This window comes from Melitaea cinxia, chromosome 3, assembly GCF_905220565.1.
Source record: "Melitaea cinxia chromosome 3, ilMelCinx1.1, whole genome shotgun sequence".
In the NCBI taxonomy this organism is placed as follows: domain Eukaryota; kingdom Metazoa; phylum Arthropoda; class Insecta; order Lepidoptera; family Nymphalidae; genus Melitaea; species Melitaea cinxia.
The window spans coordinates 11276977-11304399 of NC_059396.1; the positions used below are offsets into that span (position 1 = coordinate 11276977).

Below are 27423 nucleotides of genomic sequence, written 5' to 3' on the forward strand. Positions count from 1 at the left end.
TCCCGGGACCCGTCTGCCCGACTGGCTACGCTAACCTTACCTTTGGTGGGCCGTACATTTGTTTTCGACCTGTTTGATTACAATATTAATTCATTTAAATTATAGAATAGTGACTTCAATTACATAGCCAATTAATACAACGTAGGTAGACGAAAAAATACTTAAATAAATACTCGTTATTAGAAATAACTTCATAAGTACTCGTCAGATTTCAATTAAATTTAAATTGGAACAATCTTTCGATTAAAAAAAGATTCATCGAAATTTCTCGAGCCAGTTAAAAGTTTGGAGATAACACACACAAAATACAGTCAAAATGATAACCTCTTTTTTGAAGTCGGTTAAAAACAGACAGGACGATGCTGGCGAACAAGGAAAGTGTTCAGAAGACCGGAGAGAATCTTAGCGGTGAGAGCCATACGTCGGTACCGTACGGTGTCATGGACGGCGACGACACTTCACGCGAGCAATCCGCTTTGGAAACTCCAGATACCGGTTGAGCCTCCGAGTTCGAGGACAAATTCTGAGTGCGGACTAGTTATGTAGTATCAGTGTTCAGGCTCAGAGAGCCCAGCTCGATTAGTGGTCGGAGGATCTGGTGTCTCCAGCGGCGGGCTTAGCGACGATGGACGCCATAAGTCCTCACTTTCGTCGCTGGGTCCAAAGGCGACACGGGATGCCATCCATTAGGTGTTTCGGTAATAAAAAAAAAAAAAAAGTATTCTTTATTGTAGACCAGAAAACGTACAACTAGAACTAGAAGTCTAAACTGATCGAAAAATAGCTCGCGTAATTAATGCCCCCCAATGAATAGCTCGTTAGTGCAGTTTAGGGAATGCAATCCCGCGGATCCGCAATCCCCTCAAATCTCAGGAGGAAGGTCATTCACAGTTTGTACGTACGCGGTATAATTGAACGAGAAGCCATCCAGTCGGTATGGATGATATTTATTCCTGTGGCCAAGAATACGATTGTAAAAACTTGACAGTGGTTCCTAATCGAAGAGTTCTTTTAAACATTCCCCATTATACAGTTAGTAGAAAACTTACAGAGAGGCAACGTCTCTGCTTACACTTAAAGGTTCTACACTATCCATAAGCTTCGGATTGTCGACAATGCGAACCACCCGGCGTTGAATGGAGTCAAATTATTGGAGTTGTTATTGGGGACTACACAGGGGCTGACCTGAACTTTGTAAAGCAGAGGCCGATCGATGATTTTTTTTTCTCAATAAAAAATATTAGTATAACCTGGTACATATTGTTAACATTTAAATTTGTAATTCTAACGCTAACGATTATGAAAATATTGGATTTTGTATTGATATTACGATATTACTCTTATTATTTATTTGTTTAATACCGGAACAGTTCAAAGATGACGACACCATCTTCCGAATGGGTAATATTAACCTTTTGACCGCCGTAGTCACCTATACTTGACAAGGGCTCGCGAGTCCTGTGCGCCAGCGACGTCTATAGGTGACAAAAAACCCGGACCACAAAAATATTAAATAAAATTATTAAACAAATATTTCTAGTATTTTAATTCAACATTTATGAAAATAGAATATCCCCGCAACATTTGAGTATAAAAAACAAGTTTTTTAGAGCTACACGTACGGAGAAACATTGAAATAAAAACATGTATTTTTATTCCACGTAAATGATATGTCCAGAACGCCGAAGTCGTCTATAGTTGACCGCTAGGGATGTGACGCAAGAGGTATAAATAAATAATAAATAAATAAATATTTACAACATACACACACGGTCATCTGTTCCTAAAGTAAGCAACTTAATGCTTGTGTTATAGGCAACAGCTGACTGGTATAGCTATTTTTTTTTGATAAGCATACATATAAATAATACACATATAAATAAATATATATTATACCCAGACTCGGGGTGGGAATCAAACCCATAACCTCCGGAGCAGAAAGCACCGCCGACCTGTAGTCACTACAAACTGCGCCAACGGGCTAGTCAAAATGGTATAGATGATTTATATATTCTTTATTGCACTTTAAAAAAATCATAATTACAAGTCATTTTTGCAATTAGCTATTCAAAATTCAACTCAAACGTGTTATATTTTCTATAAATAATTTAATATTTGAATAAAACAAAAGGTAAAAAACATAAAACTATCATCAGCTAATCAAACTAAATAGCAAATGAATAAAAAATCAAATCAACTAAAATCAATTAAATCGCCATAATAAATCTGATATCTCAAATCTGGCGCATCTCTAGCGCGTAGTCATTAATCCGTTCTCTACACGCCGTTGTCAAGTATAGACGACACGCTGATGACGTCATAAGCGAATAGCGAGAAAACTAGTGAAGTGCAAGACGAGCGATACCTTAGAACATCGTCGCATTTTGGAAGGCGTCGATGATTTTAATAATATACAATGAAAATTTTTTTTTTCATTTTTTTTATCTAAGGTTAAGAGCGAAATTACGATTTTCTTTCTCATTCTCAAAATCATCTGGCAGCATCAATATCATCTCTAACCCCCACTCTCATAAAAGCTTTTTTTCTAAGACCCATGTCGTGTCGTGTGTCGTGAAATATTTGATTTGAAATATTGCTACTTACTCAGTACTGTTTTAGTACTATTTGCTACCTAAGCAAAAAAATATTTAACGCATGTAAATATTTCTTTTAAACTAAGGCTGGCATCGACCGCACCGATTATATTAATTTGCTTCATCGGATCAACTACTGAGTTGGGGAACAGTGGAACACGGGGCACTATGGAACAGTGTCGATAAAAATTTGGATTCTAAACTAATCCGTGTGGTAACGCTTCGACCAATTACAGCGCGTAGGGACTCTTGCAAAACCGTAATAACTTTTTACTGGGTGTACCGATTTTGATAATTTTTAATTTTATCGAAAGCTAATGTTTATCATGTGGTCACATATAAATTTCATTGAGATCTGATATCTACTTTTTGAGTAATCTTTGATAACGCGTAGTTACTTGACTATTTTTTCGTCGATCTACGTTGTATTCGAGCAAACACAATTATTCTTGTTCAAAAGTTGAGATTTCTTTTCAAAGTACTTTCTTTTTAGTAAAAAAGTTTAAAGAATAGGTAAATGATATTTTTTTCCATTAATTTTAATCATTTGAGACAATTGTGTGGAAAGTTCAAAAAATAACCTAAATTTTTATAAAACTCGTTTGAAACGTTGGCCTTATGGGGGCACTATGGAACGGGGCACAGTGGAATACTGTTTTAATGAACCTTAGATAATAAACTATTATCTATTAAGATAATAATTGTGTTTGCAGGCAAACGAAAAAAACTAACTTCAATTATATCGACAGGTAATAATACAACGTAGGTGGACAAAAAAAAAGGCAAGTAAATACGCATTATCAAAGATCAATCAAAAAGTTGTTATCGGGTTTGGATGAAATTTAAATGTGACTACATGATAAACATCGGCTTTCGATTAAATTAAAAATTAATAATTATCAAAATCGGTGCACCCAGTAAAAGTTATGCAGATTTTTGAGATCTCATTATCAAATCCTGGTTTCCTTAGCATGGTACTACACCGGGGTTATCTCCTTTCCAACAAAAAAAGAATTATCAAAATCGGTTCACAAATGACAAAGTTATCCCCGAATAATTGAGTAACCAACTCCTTTTTTGATGTCGGTTAAAAAATTACAAATTTGAATTTGGTTAATTTTTTTCTAAATTACTTTTCATGTATATATCGATTCGATTCGAAATCGATATATAGCCTGCGGCTTCCTTGCGTGCGACACAGCACGTCTCTAAAGAGAGTTTCAAAACCGTAGGTCAGCTGCGCCGTAGTCGTCCAGTCGTGACAATGACGTCATGGCGATAGAAAAGAGTGTTGTGCTTTACTACGATTATTTTTGTAATGTTTGTTTTTTATTTATGTTGTTGTAAGTATATATAACGAGTGCAAGATAACACAAGAAAAATATTAAAAAATAAACCTTCCTAGATTATATAAGTAGTCATTTATTGCATAAAAACCAGCAAAAACAAGTCGCTGTGTGGTACTCGATAACGACTCTTGGCAGCACTATTTTTTTCGTAGGTATTTTTGTTTATTTTATGCCTTGGCGTACAGGGCACGGGAATGGTTTTGAGGCGTGGCGGTCAAAAGGTTAATTTACGATTAGTCAGTCATCATTTTTATTATCTGTTTGGAGGGTAGTTGCCCAATAAATACTGTTATCATTCAAATTTATGCTCTAATTAATTTAAAAGATTGTACTGGTTGTAATTTGATTAGATTGTAGTGTTCTTAATGTGATTAATATTTGTTGAAGTACCGGAAGAGCCTAAAGATGAAGACACTATCTTCCGTATAGTTAATACTAATTTTCTGATTGGTCAGTCGCCATCTTTGTCATATATTGGCGGGATTGTTGTCGTATAAAAATGATAATTTGTAAGTGAAGAAGTAGTTATTATTTAATTATTATGCGGCTAGTGTTGCTGCTCGATAAGTGGCGTGTAAACGATTATTGTGATAACGTATTTAACGTAGTTAAAAGTGTGTATTGTTAATGAATAACTATAGATTTGAAGTGAGAAATAAGTGTTTCTTTGAGTGTTTTCAGTTGTGTTCTACACTATGTACAAATATTAGCGGAAATCAAACTTATACGGTCGGTGTAAAAATAGTTTTGTTATTAAAATATAAGTAAGTAACAAATATAAATTTTATCAGTACTTAGTATGGTTCAATATTCATCATCTATACATCTACGCGTTATCAAAGATTACTCAAAAATTAGTTATCAGATCTCGATAAAATTTAAATGTGACCACATGATAAACATTAGCTTTCGATTAAATTAAAAATTATCAAAATCGGTACACCCAGTAAAAAGTTATTGCGGATTTTCGAGAGTTTTTTCGAGAGAAGAAGAGCGAATTTTCGAGAGAGAGACATAATAAAATGGTAGGAAAGTCAAAACTGTACATTGAATATTTTTTTAAAAGAATACTTGGGTGTGATCTACAATCGATACCGAAACCAAAAATATGGTTTTTAGAATTTTTGTCTGTTTGTCTGTATGTATGTCCGGGATAAACTCAAAAAGTACTACATGACTTTACTTCAAATTTGGCACGAATATTATTAAGAAGTCGGGTCAACATATAGGCTACATATTATCACGTTATCACCTACGGGGAACGAGCAGTGAACCTTTATTTCTTCAACGCATTCTGTAACAACGCGTATTCTAACGACGCATAGGTATTTGAATGTTGTTGTTATTATGTTAATAACCATGTCATAAGCTAGCTTCACACTATAATTAAAGACATTCTGTAGTATTTTTAGTATCAGCATTGCACCCGTGCGAAGCCGGGGCGGGTCGCTAGTAAGCTTATAATTTATAACATTATCAAGTCGAATAAAAATTTACTATTTATGTTATGTCCTATTTATGTACATTACTTACTTCAAACCATCTCAATGTGTAAGGATGTCAAATTAACTCAAATTAAATGACTTTCTCATAAATGAAAGTTAACGCAGACTCGCAGAGTTGTATGTAGTTATGCATTAAAGTTCGAAGCTAGGGGGAGTTTGGAAGACCTCGATCCTACCGTACGTAGTGTAGCAGGAGGGTTGGTAAAAGCGGGGGTGGCGGGGTCGGGCGGAACGTTCAATACGCGCGCGCGCTGCAGATTTTAGTCGGCAGTCGCGTTTTCATGCCGCTTACGTACGGGTGTTGTCGTATGAAAGAGGGCATCCCTAGAACGCTACGATATCGCTATATTATCCGCATCTCTAATAAGTACGTACTGAGATTTTATTTATGAATTTGTTAACATGGATTTGTAGTGTTTAAGTGAATAAAAATTATACCTTTAACTACGGAAAATAAATATCTCTATTTTATATTTTGTTTACATTCGATTCACATGTTTACAAGTAGGATTAAATTGTTTTACAATTAAACGCATTAGTGAATTTAAATAAACAAAGTGATAATCGAATGTTTTTTTTTTCAGTTTTATGTAATAGAACATTTTTTTAAGCGTTAACCGATATAAAAGCAGTTAAAACTAATGGATTTATGAAAAACGACGAATTTGATATTTGTAAATGGGTACGATAGAATTGGTTTCTTTTCAGTGTTTTAAGTGAGTGAATATTTGATGGTATATCGTGAACTGGAGCAAATACAGTCTAGATTTGCTTGCAAATCGTTGCGCGACGGCGCAAAGGGGGTATTGATCGGCGGCGGCGGCTCGCGAGACGCCGGCGTTACCGCCTGCCGCCTAAATAAAGCTCTGCATGTGTGCCGACTGCCGCCCTTCGTCGATGCCATCGTCTATGAATCCGCGTGTCTTTCGTTTTCATACTGTTTCATATGATATATTAAATAAACATTACTAGGTACTACTTTTATTAGACATTCCGCAGAATAGACCCTTAATCGTTAAAAATATTTTTACAATATGTCATAACTCTTGAACATCAAATTTTTACTGCATTGAAACATCTTATTTGTAAGTAGAGTAAAAATTAATGTAGAAAAGAAAAATCTTTTTGATTTAAACGATTTTATGCTTCCACTATAAGTCTTAGAAACGAATAAAAATGTAAACATACGCAAGTTATATTAATAATAGTCCTATACTCGTACTAATTAATTCTTGATTAACAAATCTTATATTTCTTTTGATTAAATAATTCAATTAAAGATAAACGAATTATATAACGCATATTATTATATATAATTATATAATAATATGCGTTTTTGTTTAAACGAGATTTTTTTAGTAACAAAGTAACAGCAGTGTTTCATTAAATAAAAATGAGAAAGTGGAATAAATACATTTATTTGTATATGTATATTGTTTGTTACAGGTGGAAATGTTAGGATAATTAAAAATATCCTCAAGAGCAATGGCGCGCATAGTGTTGGCGGGAGGAGCACTGCTCTACGTCATTATCTTTGCGCTCGAGACCAGCGCACTTATCCTCTTGCCACATGACGTCCGCCCTGGTCACGCTATACGGCACTTCGTCAGTAATCATTCGCGATACACTCTGCTTGAACCTGAATATGCTTCATACTTCACTCTTCTGGATGACGGACTTTTGATGACTACTGCTGATCTTGCACCATTACTCAATCAGCCTCTAAATCTTGCCGTTTTAGAGCAGACTCCCTTTAGCAGTTCGGCGCATACGGTGCACCTCTTAGTAATGGACCGCAAGCAAATGCTTCATTTTACTGAAACAAATGGTGTACATGGTGAAATTCCAGAAAATTCTCCACCAGGAACAGTGGTCGATATGTCACCTATAAAAGCTACCGCGCTTGCTGATGTAGGTCCCATAGCGTACAAGATAATTCACGGAAATGAAGGATTAATTTTTGCTCTTCGTGATAAGGGTGCGACTACTGACTCTGATATAAGATCAGTAATAACAAACGGCGATGTAGAAGTGGTAGCTAAACAAAGCTTAGACGCTGAAAGCAAAAAATTTTACGATTTAATTGTTCAAGCCACTGATCTACATGGAGTAAATAAGGCAAATCTTCCTGTCAGAATTAATGTTGCTAATGAAAACGACCATGAGCCTATATTTGAACATGAAATCTATTATTTTGCTGTGAATGGAACTTGTGATAATGATTGTCATAACGGAACTGCACATTGGCAACGATTTTCTACTATAGGGAAAGTAAACGCATTCGATATTGATGGCGATCGCGTATATTATTCAATTAAGACCCCTACGAATATTGCAGTGATAGTTCCACAAACGGGAGAACTTATTCTAGCCGGTGAGCCAGACGGACACGAAGTCATATTACAAGTTCTGGCACACGATACTGGAGTTCCACCGCGAAAGAGTCTACCCGCACAAGTTTTGATAGAATTTTTTATACGAGAACAAAAAGAGTTTCCAACACTTCATCGCGAAAAGAGAAGAGTTACGCGCGCAGTACGCCCAACAAAACGTATCGAATTCACTGAAGCTGATGGCGAAGTTGAAGGTCGTTCTGTGTTTACTCTTGAAAAAGAGACCGATAAAGAAACTTTTAAAATTAGAGACGAGAACCCGTGGGTTACCGTCGAACCAAGTGGTGTGGTGAAAGTTAAAAAGAAGTGGGACTATGAAGAATTAGGGCCTGAGAAGACTATCGACTTCTGGGTTACTATCACCAACGTCGGTGCAGGTAGGTCATAATTAATGGCTTATTTATCTAGTTTCCTGATCTGGAAAGTTATAAAGTAGATATCCTTAGATTTAGTTGACCAAATAGAAATAATATTATAAACAATAAAAATTAGCACATCTATTAAACCGACTTCAAAAAAGGAGGAGATTACTTTATTCGACCGTATATATGTTTTTTTTAATGTATGTTCGGGGATAACTCCGTCGTTTATGGACCGATTTCGATAATTCTTTTTTTGTTGGAAAGGAAATATCCCTAGTTTGGTACCCTGATAAGGAAACCAGGATCTGATGACGGGATCCCAGAGAAATCGAGGGAAACTCTCGAAAATCCGCATAACTTTTTACTGGTAATACCGATTTTGATGATTTTTAATTTAAACGAAAGCCGATGTGTATCATGTGGTCATATTTAAATTTCATCGAGATCTGATTAAAAATTTTGAAGTAATCTTTGATAATGCGTATTTACTTGACATTTTTTTTGTCTACCTACGTCATCATTACAGCCTAAACAGTCCACTGCTGGACATAGGCCTCCACAAGTTTACGCCAAAAATAACGTGAACTCATGTGTTTTGCCCATAGTCACCACGCTGGACAGGCGGGTTGGTGACCGCAGTAGGTTCGCGCTTTGTCGCACCGAAGACGCTGCTGCCCGTCTTCGGCCTGTGTATTTCAAAGCCAGCAGTTGGATGGTTATCCCGCCATCGGTCGGCTACGTCCTACGTCATATTACTTGTCAATATAATTGAAGTCGGTTTTTCTTCGTTTGCCTGCAAACACAATTATTTATGGTCTGTTTTTAACGACTTTGTAATATACCTAGTAGGTATTAAAGGGACGTGACAAAGTTTATAAAGAAGTCTAAAACAATACATACAAATAGAAACATACAACTAAAACATGTTAAATTACATTTTTTTTATTTATTTTTTTTTATTGATTCTAGTATACTAATGTATCATATAATTTAGATCTGAAGTTCACAAAATTAACGTACGTCTTTCTCCCTTCTTGTCACATTGTTGTCCATTTTTAACCGACTCCTAAAAATGAGGTGGTTCTCAATTCGACTGTATTATTTTATGTATGTTACCTCAGAACTTTTTTAATCGAAAGACGGTGCGTGTCATGTGGTCCTATTTAAATTTAATTGTCTGACATGTACTTTTTGAGTTATCGCTGATAATGCGCATTTACTTAACTATTATTCCGTCGATCTACGTTGTATTATACCTCACAACTTTTTGCTGGATCGGTATCTGTTAGATTTCGATAATTATTTTTTTTAGTCGAAAGCTGATGAGGTTCCGTTTAAATTTGATCAAGATCTGCCTAGTTAGTATTTTTTGAGTTCTCTCTAATAGTGCGTATTTACTTGAGTTTTCGTCATGTAATTGTAGTCGGTTTTTTCATTTTCAAGCAAACACAATTATCTTTTCATTAAGTTATGTCTTATGACGTAACTTTTTATTGGTTGTATATATTGTTTTCTATTATTTTAATACCTAACATATTTATTAGATAATAGATACAATTAGGATTCAGCCTGTAACATTCCACTGCTGGGTATAGGCCTCTTTCTCCACGTTGGAGAAGGGTCGGGGTTTTGTGGCGAGATCCACAAGGATAGACAACTAGACCGGAAAGAAATATTGTAAAGAAAAAAATAAATATCCATCTCGAGCGGGAATCGAACCCGAAATGTAAGCGCCCACACGGTGCACGCACCACCACACCAAAGCAACGTCTAATTGGTAATAGATAAAAAAGGGCATTACGTATTACAATAATATAGATTTGCTAGTAATAATGAATTTTTATAAAATAGGTATTTCATTTTCTTAGGAAATCTATAATTATATATATATCTTATAAAAGTCTTAAAATAGATTAGTATGTAATTAATGATAATAATGTAACAAAACGACGACAAAATACTGATAAAAGAACTGAGAAAACGAAAACAATAAAAATAATATGTCAATTTAAACTTGAACTTAGAGTGATTTAACTTGTATCTATATCCTTTTTTGTGCCAGAGACATATATGATTGACTAATAAAGTCATTGCGCAAAAAATAGAGTCACTCGCTTTTAAACCACATAAACAACAAATTTTTGACGGTAAAAACAAACGGTGACATATAAGTGTTTAAATTATACTAATAGGATTTGAACATTTTTAATATTTACAAATATGTGTATGTGTAAATATTATTAAGATTTGAATAATTTAAAAGTATTATACCTAAGAATTGTTATCTAAAATTATTATAATATTTTAAAGGTAAACTCGTTCAAAAGCTGAAAATGATTTAGAAATTTTGAATAGGCATTAATTTTTTGAGTGCGTTTAGCTTATATGAGACAAACTTCTTAGCATAGATAGGCGTTTAATGTTTTATGTCTGCTCAAACTTATACTATAATAACTATAATGTTTTAATTTACAACTACTACAAAACGTAGGGTCGTTGAGTGTAAAGCACACAAGGATTTGCATCCAATGTCAGAGGTCCGAAAACATAATTTACAAGATAAAATACTGAAACCTCGACTTCTATATAACCTATACAAAGGAATATTTGTCGTGTGCAAGAATCTATCCCGCGAACGTTGGCGCATCAATCAGTTGCTGTAACTCGTAAGCCACAATTACAGCCATAAACTAATTATCTGCTATCTAACGAAACTAACGGGGAGAACAATACATTATGTCATTATATATCTGTTACATATCAAAAAGTAATTTGATTTGTGTTATTTTTGATTTAGGTCTAGAAATTGTTAATTGTTGGACCAACAAAATATTGGGAAAAAGATTGATAAAATGTGACAAATACGTAGATGCGTAGATGCAGTAGAACATGCACAAATTCTACAACTCTAATGTTATACCTACAATCTACATTCGTTTGAAGGAAATATTTGCGATAGATGATAGTAATTTTGTATAGATGAGGAGGCGTAAATTCTAACGCTATTCAATTGTATGTAAAAATCGTATCAAATGTTTTTTTTACTCTATAAACAAGAAAGAATAGCTTTGTTGTATGGTAAAGTTATGGCAAACGCTCGGTGTTACACCTGTCGTATCGAATGGCTCATCGATGCATGACGTCGTGTAGACGGGGTTTCGGAGGCTTTGCTCACGATCTCATCAAGACGGATAGAATTGGAATCAACTCACCGACACTTACTTTTAATCATTTGAATCGTAAAAATATTTTGTAGGATTCTTGGGTTAACGTTAAGTAGGTAAAGATTCGTTTATCATTCATTAAACTTAATGACACAACAGCAGAGCAGTATAATACTGTAGATTGTTTTTTTTTTTTTTTTTTACTAAAAACATATTTACCTAACATATAATTTTTTAAATAAATTATAATAAATTACTAGTTAAACTTTCAATAGTTACTGATAAAGAAAACACATAGTGTCGCCTACACATATAACATTTTAAAGGGTTCTATTCAATGTAAAAATGTTCCGAACTTTATTCGACGAACGGAACAATATGAATAAAGCCAAAGGTGATTAATGAAAGATAGCTTCGTTGTTTTACGGTTGCATACATTAAAAGCATCATCATTGGCCTTAATCCGTCTATTGCAGACGATTTAGACAATGTCAGATAGACACTGTGTTACCTAGGACACTCTTCAGAAAACGCAGAGTTGCCTAAGCTCTGCGCCACCCTCTCGACCTCACTGGCTAGGCCCACAGGAACGACGAGTATAACGATACGTGTGGAGTCTGTTCGGCTGCAGGAGTCTTTCGCATTTTAGAGCTATGCCAAAAATGTCTGACGGAGACCCCATTCCGGGTTTCAAATGAAGTTTTCCTGAAGAAGGACCTTGATAATTTTGAGCCAGGTTTATCCCTCTGTCGCCTTTTACGACCCCCACGGGAAGAATGGGGGTTGTGTTATTCTACTCGGTCAACACCACACGACACCATCAAACTACCATAAAAGCATATTTAGTTTGTATTAACTAACCTAACCTGTTGTAATAAAAAAATGACAAAATTGTTTAATGAATCATGCCATCTATTTTACAAGAAAAGGTACCTATTATATAAATGTTGTTCACTTATCTAGATCGATATACTCGTATGTATATATATCGATCTAGGTAAGTGAACATTATCAATTTGGTCGTACCTACATTTATAAATAATACAAGTAATTAAAAGTTTAACAGTCTATTACAACTTCACTGAAGTGAAAGCTTGAATCCAGGTTTGTTTTGAAAGTGATGGTTAGGTAACTACTAAAAGGGATGGAATAGCTTTTATGAGGAATATAACTTTTATGAATGCATATCAATACAAACTTTTTGATGCGTTAACTTAACGGGAGTTAGGATTAATTTTCGAAAGTAACAGTTTTGTTCTCTGGGTAAGTATATGTTTTTATTAAATTATTATCTTAATTTAACCCTATTATTATGGTAACAATATTAGGTTATATAAGATGTTTGGTACAAAGGTTTAATAAAAAATAATAATAATAAAGTAATAAATAATTTAAAGTGTAATTACGTATGTATATCTTCTCTTGTCTTTTGTACTCTTGAGACTGCTGGTTATTTTTAAGCTTGAGATGCTTTGTGTTATTAATTATTATAAATTGTCTCTCTTAAATGTTGAAAAAAAAAGTTAAATCGAGAACAGGGCAATAGTATGTATGACATGATAGTTATAATTGAAAAAAATATTTTTGTGTTATTCTGCAGTAGTAACACAATATTATTTTAACTTGACGTAATGAAGTATCATATTTGCAAATAACACACACACACGTTCAGATTACAAAGCATTAATCATATGACAAGAAAAAAACAAATAAGAATACTGTAGCACGAGACAGGCACAGGTGTGCGAGTGGTTCCCATTATAAATATATAGGAACGTGGTAGAGACGCGACAGGTTGCGACCACCGTGCAGAATGCGTTCATAATCGTGGACCTGTCGCACGGCCCCGGCTATCTCGTCGATTCTCTACGCTATGATCATCACGACACGATGCCAATGTAAACTATAGATTGTTTTCTAAGATAGAAGAGTAAAGGCATGTGTGTCGAAACGCAAAATATCGAAATTACATCATACTTGCTTACATTCTATGGTTTATTTCAAATAATTGAAATAAAATTTATAGTGATAAAGGATAAATATGCAGCTATGAATATTAGTTAATAATTGCGTCAAATTAATTTTCCTACCATAAACTTGTACGATAATATAGTGGAAAAACAATGTAGTGTAAACCTCAAATAACTTCGACCTAACATGTTTTTAAATGAAGTTTTACACAAAAGGTACTTTATATTTTTATATTATAGTATATATATATTATTGTTTCCGGATGATAGTAGTGAGTGCAGCATCGTGTACCGGTGAGCCACGCAAAACATTTACGCTCCGTTTGGCTAGCGTTGTTAGTTAAAGTAACGCATTCATTCAATAAATGGCGATGGGTGCGGGCGTTGGTCGCACAACAATCGGTACTGGCCAATTCCCCTCATTGTGTCCAGTCGTCACAATTACATACTCACTTCCTATGAATGACCCCACAAGTTACACATGATCTGATCGCATCTGCTGGCATTTGTTTATTTTTTTCTTAATTATTAAGCTTTATGAGGATGTGTATCGTGATGTATTACTTTTTTTATTTATTCGTTCATGAGAAATGAACAAATAGGTTTGAATAATCTGTTGATTTAAAGTTGACGTTACAATTCGTTTTATTCTCTATTAGGCCATTTGGTTTTAATATTGCGATTGCTTTTGTAGAACAAAAAAAAAAACTATGTATAGAATTTTTAAATTGTGCGCGCTTTTTTAATTATGATGTCTTCATCATTCCATCATCATCTTTAACAGTTATAATCATAGTCTCACAAAGCTAAGTTTCATAAAAATCATCTTAGTCAATTGCGAGATTAGCATTATTATTTAAAAATTAAACACACATTTAGCACGGTAGCATAACTGCATACGTAGCAATTATTGTTATTCAAACAATTCAATCAATAAAATGGGTTTGCATCAATTTCGTTATATACAACTACATATTGTGGAAGTAATTAATCAACGAAAATTTAAGTAGTATATATTTAACTCACAAGTCATTATAAGGCTTAGTTTTTATACAATAAATATCTGTATATTGTAATTATTATGTAACCATAGATAATTATGTCTATAATCTTGCTACACATTCCAACGAGAAAAACTATATCGGTAGAGCAGACTAACGTATAACAATATGCGTGATGACCATACACGGTGATAAACAATGAAGATTAAGTAATTGTTAATCAGAGGGTCAAATTTGATTTCTCAGCTCAAACCCAAATTGCCAGATATGGAATTAATAATCATACGCTAATACATAATTTGGTACACAAAATTTATTCTGAAAGATCCTTAGGGGGATCCATTATTTACGTGAGCTCTTTTTCGATCAGTTTAGACCCCTCCCACCCTTAGGTGAGATTTAGTGAGATTTGCCCTTACCTGAAATTGATGTAAACAATATATTAAACTAAATTTATTTTTATTATTCTGGAATATGATAAAACGTTTAGGTAGGTATACTATAGTAAATTTGTTTAAATTAAATAAAATTCGAAACAAAAATAGATATAAAACAACACTTTTTTAAAATTTTTACTCAACCCATAGAAACTTGTATTTTTCGATTGAAATAATCGGACACACGACATCTGAGATTTCTGGTAGTGCTGGAAGATAGTCACGGGAAATGTCTACGTTTTCTTCGTCTATCCACTCCAAGCTTTATTTATATTTTTTGAAGCTGAGATGAAATATTCGATTATCCTCCCGGCTTAAATGAGATTTGGTGAGGTTTCATTAAACCCCTCCCCCCATTCTGAGCTCACGTAATTAATGGATGTCCTCTTACTGGTCAAGTTTTATTTGTGTAACTTTAATAGTTTAGGCACGGCGATGAAGCAGTTTCTCAGTCACACAACGATTTTTATGACTATGTAATAATATGTATGGATATACGAGTATTTATGTCAATAGTCTACAGGGTTTAGAAAACTGTAGATGTTTGCTTTCAAAATGTTGAAGAAACGTGCGAATGTTACCGTTACCGCTTCCCTACGTGGGTCAAGAAGTGAGTGTTTACGGAACACTTCTAAATTGTTTGAAGGTTAAAGTACCCACTGTATAGCCCAGTTTGTTTTTATTTTACAATCGCAAAATATTGAATGAGTCTAGCAGTACAAGTACTTAGAGTATAAGTACTATGGGTTCTATAAGGCTAGTAAATATTAAACAGAGAATTTTAAGGTAATACCTATATACAATTATGATTTTACAATAAACATATTTAAAAACTGTCATTAAAAATCAATAAAAATTACAATTTTTATTGATATTTTTAGGGTATTTATTAATATTTCAAGGACATTCATTTCATTGTTTTTCCACTATATATGCACCACTCACATTACATACGAGGCTAGGTATATTTGTATAATTTATGAGAATACTTTGAACAATTATGAGACGAAACAATTCTTTATCTAAATAAATAAAAAAAAAAATACAAAATTCGATTTTAGTGTGTAAAGACCACTAAACTTTACATTAACAAACATATTTATATAGTCTGTATAGATTTCTGTCTGTGATGTATCAAAAATTGTCGGGTAACAATAATTTGGCAGTCGTGACTAGTGAAGCCGAAGCAAGTGATATAATTAGATCTAACACGTTCTAACGTAAACAGTACACGCAACAAAGCGTCGGCTTGAGGCATCAACCTCCGAGATGTAAGGCTTTCTCTCTGATTGTGATTTGATTGCCGTTATTTGCTCGTTCTCCCAAATGGGCAAAACTATACTTTTGCCTAATACATTAATAGTTACAACTTAACTACATGTAAATCGTTCTAGAGCGTTTGTCTTGTTATTTAGTGACATAGTCCATTGTGAACTATCAGGCTCAGTTCGCGTAATTTCTTTCAGGCTATCCTGATCAGGACTAGACCTGGTCCTGATGCAGTTATGCCTTACCATACATTATTATATTTTATATCAAGCTATCCTTATCTGGACCGGACCGGGTCCTGATCCAATATGCCTTACTATACTTGATTATATTTTACATCAGGCTATCCTTGTCTGGACCAGACCTGGTCCTGATACAGCTTGCCGAATCTGGCATGCCTCATTCTATCTTGACCCGGTCCAGATATATGATCTGGTTGAGCCTGACTTTTTTTCTAGTCGGGATCTTTTTGTTAAAAATTTTGTGTGAATTTATATTGTGAATATAAAAAATATTTATTAACTATTTAATTATTAAGTTCTTTAGTTATAAACTTCTTCAAAAGTCTTTGTAACATTTTTTTTTTAAATCATAACCCTTTTAAGCAACTTAAAATTCCTGCTACGATTAAGCCAATAAAGTCGGAGTCTGCCTTCTACGCAATGTGCTGTACGATCTTGCGTGTGCTGTACTTCATAACGCATTGTTCACTAAGGAAAGGCAGCTCGAGAACCCTCAAAACCCGATTGGCATTCACAGTACACACCGCATGCACATCTCCCCTCGTCTGCGATCAACTGTTGTTTGAGTAGGTATTGCGAAAAATAAGGGCTTGGTCCAGGGAAGATTTAAAGTAATTAAGTATTTATAATTTTTTCACTCCTAAAGATGGACGTTTTCTGAACGTATTTTAATTTAAACGACTTCAAAAAAGGAGGAGGTTTCTCAATTCGACCATATATATAAATATAATATAATAAAGAAAAAGATTCCAAGATTCTAGAGAAAGAATTCCAAGATTATAAGTAACCTTATTCTAGGTATTTCAGTTTATAACCATCTATGCAAATAAGTACGATTAATTTGTTAGTAGCCTTATTTTTCCAGAAACTACTATGCGTCGTATTGTCTACAAACTAAACTAAATACACAAGAGCAATAGCGAGAAAAGTCAAGTAGTTTTTATCATAATTTTATTTTTAGTTGAAATTTAATGATATATCAAACTTTAAATTCTTTTTGTTTGTTTGTTTTATGTTTTAACTGTTTTTACAGTTTACTGATAGCACTATTATAATTACGTTTGTTAAATTACTGCGAGCTATCATTTGTATATCTAGAACATGATTGGAAACAATTTCAGGTAATAACGTGAAAAACATTTTGTTTCTCTTGTATTATAATTTATTGCGATGATAACGTTGAATTACGAGAAAATGTTTGACAGTTCATTAAGATTTATTACAGGTCTGAGGGTAAGGTGCAATTGTTAGGTTTGTGCCCTTGGGAAATATGTAGAGGGTAGCCTATTAAGATAATGGCCTGTCCTTACGTTGACTATCTAATAAACATTACCAAAAAATATTCCATTAATTTCCAATAAAATTAATTTTCAAAAAAAAATATATTTTTCGGTACTTTAATGAGCTGTATGTGTTGTATTAATTTTAAATAATTAATTGAAGGCGTACGGTACCTTTGAAGATTTGCTATATTGTATTTGAATCAGAGTCATTTTAATAAATGTACCTAGGTAGGTTATGTATTATTCGTAAATCTGTAGCCAACTTTCAAAAAAACATACAATTCGAGCATTATTAATATAATATTAAAAGGTAAATTAATGTGTAGATATTTGTATGTAATTTTATTATAATATAACTGCACCACCTTCCCGATCTCTCAAATAAATAATATTCAATCCTATTTCGGGTTGTCTGGAAGAAATGGCAAACTGGCCATAAGACCGCCTCTTGTACATCCTTAAGTTGTCTGTAGTATTTTTATTTTGTATTTGCATATTGTAGTGTACAATAAAGAGTAAAATAATAATAATGATAAAAATTTTATGGAAAATTTTTATAGAAAAATGTGTTATACTTTCCGTTCATACTATTTTAGGAATTGTAATTATTAAATATATTATTTGTTTGTATGTATATGTATGTTTATCGAAAAAAAAAAAATGTAGCTATACCAGTCGGCTGCTAGGTGGACCTAGCTCACGTAGGAATATTTCACAAAAATTTGGTAAAACCTTCTTTAAAATGATGTTTCCTATGTAGATTAAAAATACTAAACAATTAATTATAGACATTTTACACAGAACAAAAGTACTTACACTTTTTTCTTTAGGCCGTTTGAGATTTTAAAGAAAAAGTTTAGGAGACAGGTTGTTATTTTCATCAGTTATTTCTTTGTTTAAGTTAAGTACATTTAAAGCAAACGGTGCTTGATGTTCTAGATGTCGTGCAACGACTATTTAGATAATTCGTGCCCCTGATTATTATTTTACATCACCAGCGAAAGCCGGTGAGAATTTGACATAGATTGTGGTCGCCTTCGCCTATTTGTTAGTTAATTTGGAAGTCAAGTTGAGATTTAATTTCCAGACCCCGATACCTCTTTTTTCTTTGCAAAATTAAATGGTTGATTTAAATAAATTTAATAAAAGCAAAAAAAAACATCGTAATCATATTTATTTATTTACTTATTTTTTTTTTTATTTTAGTTTAAAATAATGATTTTCATTTGTGATGTTATTGTATTATTATTATACAGAGTGAACGTATAAGTATCGCTTTTCTAACAATTGCACAATGCCTTATTGAAACTGTTAAACGCGAATTCAATTGAGCGTTCTCGTAGACATCTACGACCTTTACTAACGGATCAACAGTTTTTTGCATGTCAATAGCATTTTCTATAATAAGCAGAGTTTTTGCATCGAACAGAAGGAACTCGTTGCCTCTTCTAGTTTGTAGTATTGAGAGTTTAATTGGTTGAAGTAAAACTGACGCAACTAAATGTTGTTTCTAACAAGCGAACATAGTTGACAGTTATTTTATTTTGAACCTGAAACTGAAATAGTTGCCATTTCTACAGATTGGATAAGTTTACTTCTATTTTGCCATTTCAATCTTTTAGCAAAAGACTCCAATATACATAAATAAATTTTAATAATATTTATGAAAGTAATGCGCATCTTCTTATTACATCCACCTCATCTCATTAAAAGTAGTTCTTTTTACCGACAATATGATTAAATATTCCCCCGCAGTAAATTTAAGCAAAGATTTTAATGTTAATTAAAAAAAGTATTAAACCTTAACAAGATATTTTCTTATACCTAAAAGCCGTAACTTCTTTTCATATAAAAGCACAGTCGTAGAGTTCTTTTTATTACTTTACTTTTGATACATGCGTTACATATAAAATTTGAAAAATTTTCGTTGATTGATAGGTCCTTATTGAGTGGTATAAAGTGTTAATTTACTTCCACAAAATAGGCACGGCGGTATGTTATTTAGCTGATGTAATATTCTATTATGATTTAACAGTTTGCCGCGTCATCACATCGATCACTAGCTTAAGTTTGAATGGATCGTTACAAAGTTTGTTTCCACTAAAGAAACAATAAAACGAGAGCGCGCATAGAATCGTGTTTAATAGCCGATGTAGCGATGCGATGCGAGTGGTCAGAGTCATCCTGCGTTTAGAAAGAGATGCACGTGATGCTCGGATACTGCCGATGCAGCTTTTGATATCATAATTAAGCCCGAAACGAAGGCGGGGATAATGTTTATCTTATGATTATAAATGAGAGGAACTTTTTAAAGGGCGTTATTGTAGTAATTTATACAGAGTGGCGGTTGTCAGAAAGTAAAGTCTGGTGATTCATAAAGATAGAACGATAAACATCTTACATTATTATTATGGTATAACTTGATGAATAAAAACTGAAGAGTTTAATTATATTTTATTGCTCTTATAAATAAACGGACGTGCAATTACAGACATATTAAAAATAGCTAAACAGTGTCAAGGCAAGTTCACCAGAACATGCATTCGTATTTTTAAATGTGGTAGTAAGAAATGATTTTTTTAAAAATAACTTCGCGAAGTGGCAGGCGGATGCACGTGTGCGACAATCCAGCTCCCTTACTCTGTCGGATTTTTATTGCATGCCGACAATTACGCGGAGAGTTCCAAATGCGTTAATCTCATTCACAAAAAGAATCTTAATAAACGGCTTTTGTTTTAATATCTTGATTTGACCTGATAATCAAATCGGAGACCAAATTCTATCGAATTGCTGCGATCGCTATCACCTATTCATAGGAATTGTCTAGCAACGGATATCTGTTGTTCTTTTATGGGCTCTCCCTTTTAGAGCTTTGTCGAAATATTTACGCCCTACATTGAACGTGAAATTCCAAACAATGAGAACGTTCGGGTCGGTTCGTCCGAGTGAGCGCATATGCGCGCCACACGTGCGCTGCGCACAGATTATTGAAAGAATTGAATAAATAAAAATGGTCATGGGTATTAAACATTTCTAATGGTTTTTGATTTACCTAAACGTTTACATCGCTTGCTTAATTTAATAACTAATGCGCCAAAGGCCCCTCCTTAAATGTAAAATTATACAAAATATATTATTTAATTAGTAATTACTAATTAGTTATGTTGACTTATTTCAATCTTTATAAATTATGAAATAAAAATCACTTTAGTTTGTTTGATTTATCTCAATTTAAATTTAAAAATGTTATGTAAAGTATGTTATTAGGTTAGATTGCTTTTTATAAGGGCTTAAATACGCAGCATTACTACGATTGAAGAGAAATGTTATATAATTATCAAGTAAATTTAAGTAAGTGAAACCGCGACGGACGCTTGTAGTAGTCCAGATTTTCAATAATAGTTCAATAATAGTTTCATACTACAATAATAGTTTCATAGTACAATAATATATTATTAATTGTTCTTTAATTATGTATAACGATATGCTAAACGATATAGCTGTTTATAAATTTGTCATTTAAATTTAAAACAGTTTCATTTATATGTATTTAATATTGTATAATTGGGCGTGTATCGAGAACGAATTAAATTGTGTATGCTTAAATATTATGTATGTTTTAGAGATACACGCCCATAGTATTTTAATACAACTCCAATATTGGTTTTTGTAATTGGAATTTTAAATGACTTCGAAGCGACACGGGCATGAGATCACATTTGAATAATATGTTAGTGGAATACATCTTATAGGTGTTTTTGAATGTTAAATTTTAGATTGTGATCAGTTACGAATGGAAATTTGAATAGTTTAGAAAAAATAATACATAAAACATAACTATTTTGAAACGAATTTAAAAAAAAAAAAAAAAAAAAAAACTTTAAATGTTGTTGAATTCAAAATAAAAATTGATTAAAATATAGCAAGAATACCTAATACAGCTTAGTTTGTTAATTAACTATATTTATTTAGTAAACTTTTATCGGTGAAACAACGCTATGATTAACATTTATATCCACTTTCACAAACTAAATAATTCGTTTAATTGAGTAAACTGTTCAACCGAAAACAAAAAGATGGTTAAAGTGGATCAGGTTGAACCGCGACCGCAACGCCGCACCGCTTTATCTTAAACGAGAACCTTTGTTTTGAAAGTAAACCATTATTTAATATCGTAGCAATAAAACATATGAAAATAAAAATAAATAAAAAAACAACTATTTTTGCTTACAACAGTAAAAGAAAACGCTGTGCAATTTTTATTTAAATGTAAAAGTGAATTATCTAAAACGATTCATAATGTTATATGTAGTAATGTAGCTTACAAAGCGGCGTTAAAAGACAAGTGCTGGGTCACGAATCGATCGAGACAGTCGACCCGCACCGGCTGTTATACGATACTCGGTTACTCACTGTAACATGTCGTCAAACAGAGCGGATGTTTCTTTAGATTTACACATACGAAGCATCTGTACAATACCGCGAATTGTCGGTTGCAAATTATTTTCTAACGAGACAGAACAATATGTATGATGCGGGTGATGATTACTAAAGGACCATGAGGAGGAGGAGTCCTCATACAAACTATACATGAGACATAACTGTTTATATCTGTTTTTGCATTCTAATTTCAAGAATAATAAAAGAAAAATATGAAGATTTTAGACTTTTCTATATTTATATTGTAGTTAGTTGTATAATCAAAGAAAATAATTTTATAATGATAATATAATTAATGGAAAATTGGGAGGCAGGCGATACCCGTTCTATCATTTATTACCATACGTTTTGCTTTACATAATAATTACTTAATTGCTGATTCAAAATGCTTTTCGATTTTCTTCTGCTTATCAATTTGTTTGTTGCCGAAATTAAATTTCTGGAATCAGCAGTTCTGTAATTAACAATAAAGCATTTGTATCAATGGTTTGTAGGTAATTACAAATATAAAAAAATGGTTAGAATACTTATTCTCTTTTTAAACGACTTAAAAAAAAAAGGAGGAGGTTACTCAATTCGACCGTATTATAATATATATACTATATTTTTTTATGTATGCTCGGGGATAACTCCGTCGTTTATGAACCGATTTTGATAATTCTTTTTTTGTTGGAAAGGAGATATCTCTAGTTTGGTACTATTATAAGAAAACCAGGATCTGATGATGGGATCCCAGAGAAATCGAGGGAAACTCTCGAAAATCCGCATAATTTTTTATTGGGTGTACCGATTTTGATTACAACTTTTGGAGTAATCTTTGATAATGCGTATTTAGTTGACTATTTTTTCGTCTACCTACGTTGTATTACTTGTCGATATAATTGAAGTCAGTTTTTCTTCGTTTGCCTGCAAACACAATCTTAACGAACTTGATAAATATTTTTTATAAATTTCGTAATATATTACTCATTAGTAAATAATGTTTAACTTTTGATTTATATATGTATTTTTTAACTTTTATTTATGTTGAAAAGTTATGGGCTATTATGTGTTTATAAATACAGGTTGAAAGCAGCAGAAAAAGATATTCGAACATTTGTCGTGAGTTATATATAACTAGTTAAATGTAATCCGAAACTAAATGGATCTAGACGAGACAGAAAGTATATAAAACACAGAGGTTATTCACTCACCTGCCCATCAGAACATTCTTACGTACTGTGTTTTACACAAGCAATGTTGAATGGAGGTACTGGTTTTGAAATGAGACTAAAATTTAATTTTGTGAATGATATTTGCAAGACTCTATTACGTTTGATATATTAAAAAATGGTATGTTATTTTTGTTATTTATGAACTGAAATCATTAAACGATGGAATATGAAAGCCAATATTTTTGTAAGCTAGTGTTATGGTCAATGTCGCCGAGTAAGCGGAAGGATGTGAGCGACTCAATTATGCTATGGGACTGTGTAGCGGCGAGTCGACATGGTAAACCAGTCGATCGATAATATTTATGGAGTTATGGTTATAACAGTTGTAAGAGGCTATTTTACTGAATTTATTTCAGAAAAATGTTTAAACATAAATCATTGCAGTCTATTTCATTACTCGTTTACTCGTCGTACTTCGTCGTTACTTCGTACATTAGTAATGAAACGTAAACATTTTTCGCACGGTAAAAGTTACGCTAAATAGGTTCGAAATAATTCACGAGGACATACTACATACTACTGTATAAATGAATAGTTTTGCGTTTGCAAGAGACCTGCTGATTGGCTCTTTCTTATGCATGAGGTTGACCTACAACGGAAAACGAGTTTTGCTTTAAAAAAAATCCCTTTAAGTCTCCTCACGCACAGTTTCCTGTGTCATTTAACTTTGCGTGTTACATGCAGTTCCTAATGGATTAATATTTTATTGAACGCAATGACCCACTCTAATACAATAATATACACCCGTTTTCTAAAAGAATCAAAACAATTCGTTGTTCACGTTCAACTTTATTTTATTAGCTTTGAGTCGTGTTAAAGATAGGTTATCTAAGCGGGTTTGTGTATTACATTTTCACTAAGATACTATCATGTTGTTTCCACAATAGCGGGGATCGTGACCGCTCTGACGATCAGGAGCGAAGATAGCACTTAAGTTCTCCATCCGCCAATCACTGGGATCAAGAGTGAGTCGTGAAGAAATTAGTTTTTACAAAGCGTGCCCGTTCTACTTTACTTCTCTTGATATTTATAAAATTCTAGATTCTTTCGTAACAAATATTTTTAATAAAATGGGAAAATGTTTTTATTTAAGCTCTGTTATACCTGCGATAGTGGATAGTTATGTCAAAGAATATTGAAATAAATCTGTGTACGTTGTGAAAATGTTGCGATAAATTCATTAACAAGTAATACCTACATGATGTTAGATTTAAAAGTTGCATTTGTATGAAAATCATTGTCTTGGCGACGTTCAGGGTTACATACGTAAGAATCTCATTTGTTACGTAGGTGATTAAATATCTTGACATTTATTTAAGCCGACCGTTAAGCTCGTTTCAAGGTAGTAACAAGTCGATGTTATCAGCGTTGCGAGGTGTGAAGAGCCAAGATATAAAGGCGGTTAACGCGTCTAAACTCCACTCCAACCAACAAAAGGACAGCTACGAGTCCGCGTCAATGTATTCAATGTTGTTCCATTATTATTTTTTGTTGTGTTTTATTTATTAGTCGTGGCCCTCATTATGGGTAAATAAAATAAACAGATGAAATATATTATTCTTAACTAAAACTATTAAATTTATATACGTCTAGAACTCTAGATCATAGGTTCCCTATCACCTACCGGGAACGAGCAGTGAACCTTTATTTCCTCAACGCATTCTGTAACAACGTGTAATCCAACGACGCATATTTGAATGTTGTTGTTATTATGTTAATAACCATGTCATAAGTTAGCTTCACACTATAAATAAAGACATTCTGTAGTATATTTAGTATCAGCATTGCACCCGTGCGAAGCCGGGGTGGGTCGCTAGTAACAAGATAAACTTCTTGGGCGGCTAGACAAAATGTTATTTCATCAAAATAGGTGTATTTTCAAATTATTTTATTACATTAAATTTCTAATTAGGTAGTTATGCCGCGAATGCCCCCTTGACTGTCATAACGCCCCCCATTTGCGTTTGGACCGGCTACGAAAAGTTCTAGCGCCCACTACGCGGGTGTGGTGCCGCTCCCGTTCGGAAACTATGGTCTAGATAGACATAGAAGAGATCTTCTATTTCAATCTTAACACATAAGTTACGTGCTGTAAATTTAAATATCAATAGTATTTTTATTTTTCACAAGATTACACTCTTGAGTACTTTAATAGAAGTCTAAAAAAAACTAGAATATTTTTACGTCTACTATAAAACAAATGCATTTATACTATGCATTTATACTACTATATATTAAATTTGTGCAATTAATAAGTTTTTGTTTCGATTCTTGTTAAATACTTGTTGTTTGTTGTCTTGTTAAATACTTGTTGGTTGTCTGGAAGAAATCGCTCTTAGCGATAAGACCGCCTTTGTACATCTTTCTTTGTATGTATCCCTTTTTAACCGACTTCCAAAAAAGGAGGAGGTTCTCAATTCGACTGTATTTTTTTTTTTATGTATGTTACATCAGAACTTTTGAGCGTGTGGACCGATTTCGACAATTTTTTTTATTCTTTAATCGAAAGGTGGTGTGTGTCAATTGGTCCCATTTAAATTTATTCGAGATCTAACAACTACTTTTAGAGTTATATCTAATAATGCGTTTTTACTTGACGCTTTTTTCGTCGACCTACGTTGTATTATACCGCATAACTTTCTACTGGACGTACCGATCTTGATAACTCTTTGTTTATTGGAAAGGAGATATCCCTAGTTTAGTACCATGATAAGGAAACTAGGATCTGATGGTGGAATCCCAGAGAAATCGAGGGAAACTCTTGAAAATCCGCAATACCTTTTTACTGGGTGTACCGATTTTGATAATTCTTTTTTTGTTGGAAAGAAGATATCCCTAGCTTAGTACCATGATAAGAAAACCAGGATCTGATGATGAGATCCCAGAGAACTCGAGGGAAACTCTTGAAAATCCGCATTAACTTTTTACTGGGTATACCGATTTTAATAATTTTTAATTTAATCGAAAGCCGATGTTTGTCATGTGGTCACATATAAATTTTATTGAGATCTGATAACTACTTTTTGAGTAATCTTTGATAACGCGTAGTTACTTGACTATTTTTCGTCGATCTACGTTGTATTACTTGTCGATGTAATTAAAGTCGGTTTTTTTTCGTTTGCGAGCAAACAATTATTGTAACATTTCTTTGTAGTGTACAATAAAGAGTATTTATTATTATTATCATACTTAAGTTGGTTCTAATATCATCAAATTAAATGTAATTGATGAAATTATTATTACGTCAACGCGATAAGTACGAGTGAAATAAATACTTGTGGTGTATTTCGCACCACGTGTTTGTTTTGGTTAGAGTGATGAGTTGATAACTCTTTTCATTGCCGTTACGGGTCATTATATATAATAATTTAATTAATTTACAACCAACGAAAGAAACGTGTGTATATTTCTCCTTATACTAACAACTTTATCTCAGCTGCGCAGCCCTAATCGGCAGGTCTAAAAGCATAAAATTTTCGTAAATAATGTAATTTTTGTAAGTATCAAAAGTTTCGTACATAATTTAACTTTTGAAAGTTTGTCCTTTGAAGGGGATAAAAAGAGAAGCAAATTATACGTATGTATAAATAGTATAGTTTTACAAATATAAAAGTTCATGCTAGCAACCCGACTAGAAAACAAGTCGGGCTCAACCAGATCATGTATCTGGATCGGATGAGGATAGAATGAGGCATGCCTGATTCGGCAAATCCTATCAGGACCAGGTTTGGTCCGGATAAGGATAGCCTGATGTAAAATATAATCTAGTATGGTAAGGCATACTGGATCAGGACCAGGTTTGGTCCGGATAAGGATAGCCTGATGTAAAATATAATCAAGTATGGTAAGGCATAACTGTATCAGGACCAGGTCTGGTCCAGATAAGGATAGCCTGATGTAAAATGTAATCCAGTATGAGTCTAGTATCTAGTGGTCCAGATAAGGATTCAAAAAAGTAGCAGAATTTGGCAGATATCAAAGAACTCTTTAATTTTCATTTAAATACATAGTATTTTAAATATATGGTTATTTATATATAGAATACTTAAGTATAAAGTTATTTGTTCTTTTATTATTTGTTATGCATTTATTATTATATGTAGTCTAAACTGATCGAAAAATAGCTCACGTAATCAATGGATACTCTACATAAAATTAATTTGTTTAGAAATATTAAATCCTATTTGGTGTTATGCCAAA

The 27423-nt window shown here is 33.1% G+C and overlaps 1 pseudogene; it reads left to right on the top strand.

The window, feature by feature from the left end:
• The first annotated feature begins 6933 nt into the window (after positions 1-6933).
• Positions 6934-27423, top strand: part of LOC123667498 — a 58155-nt pseudogene continuing 37665 nt past the window's right edge.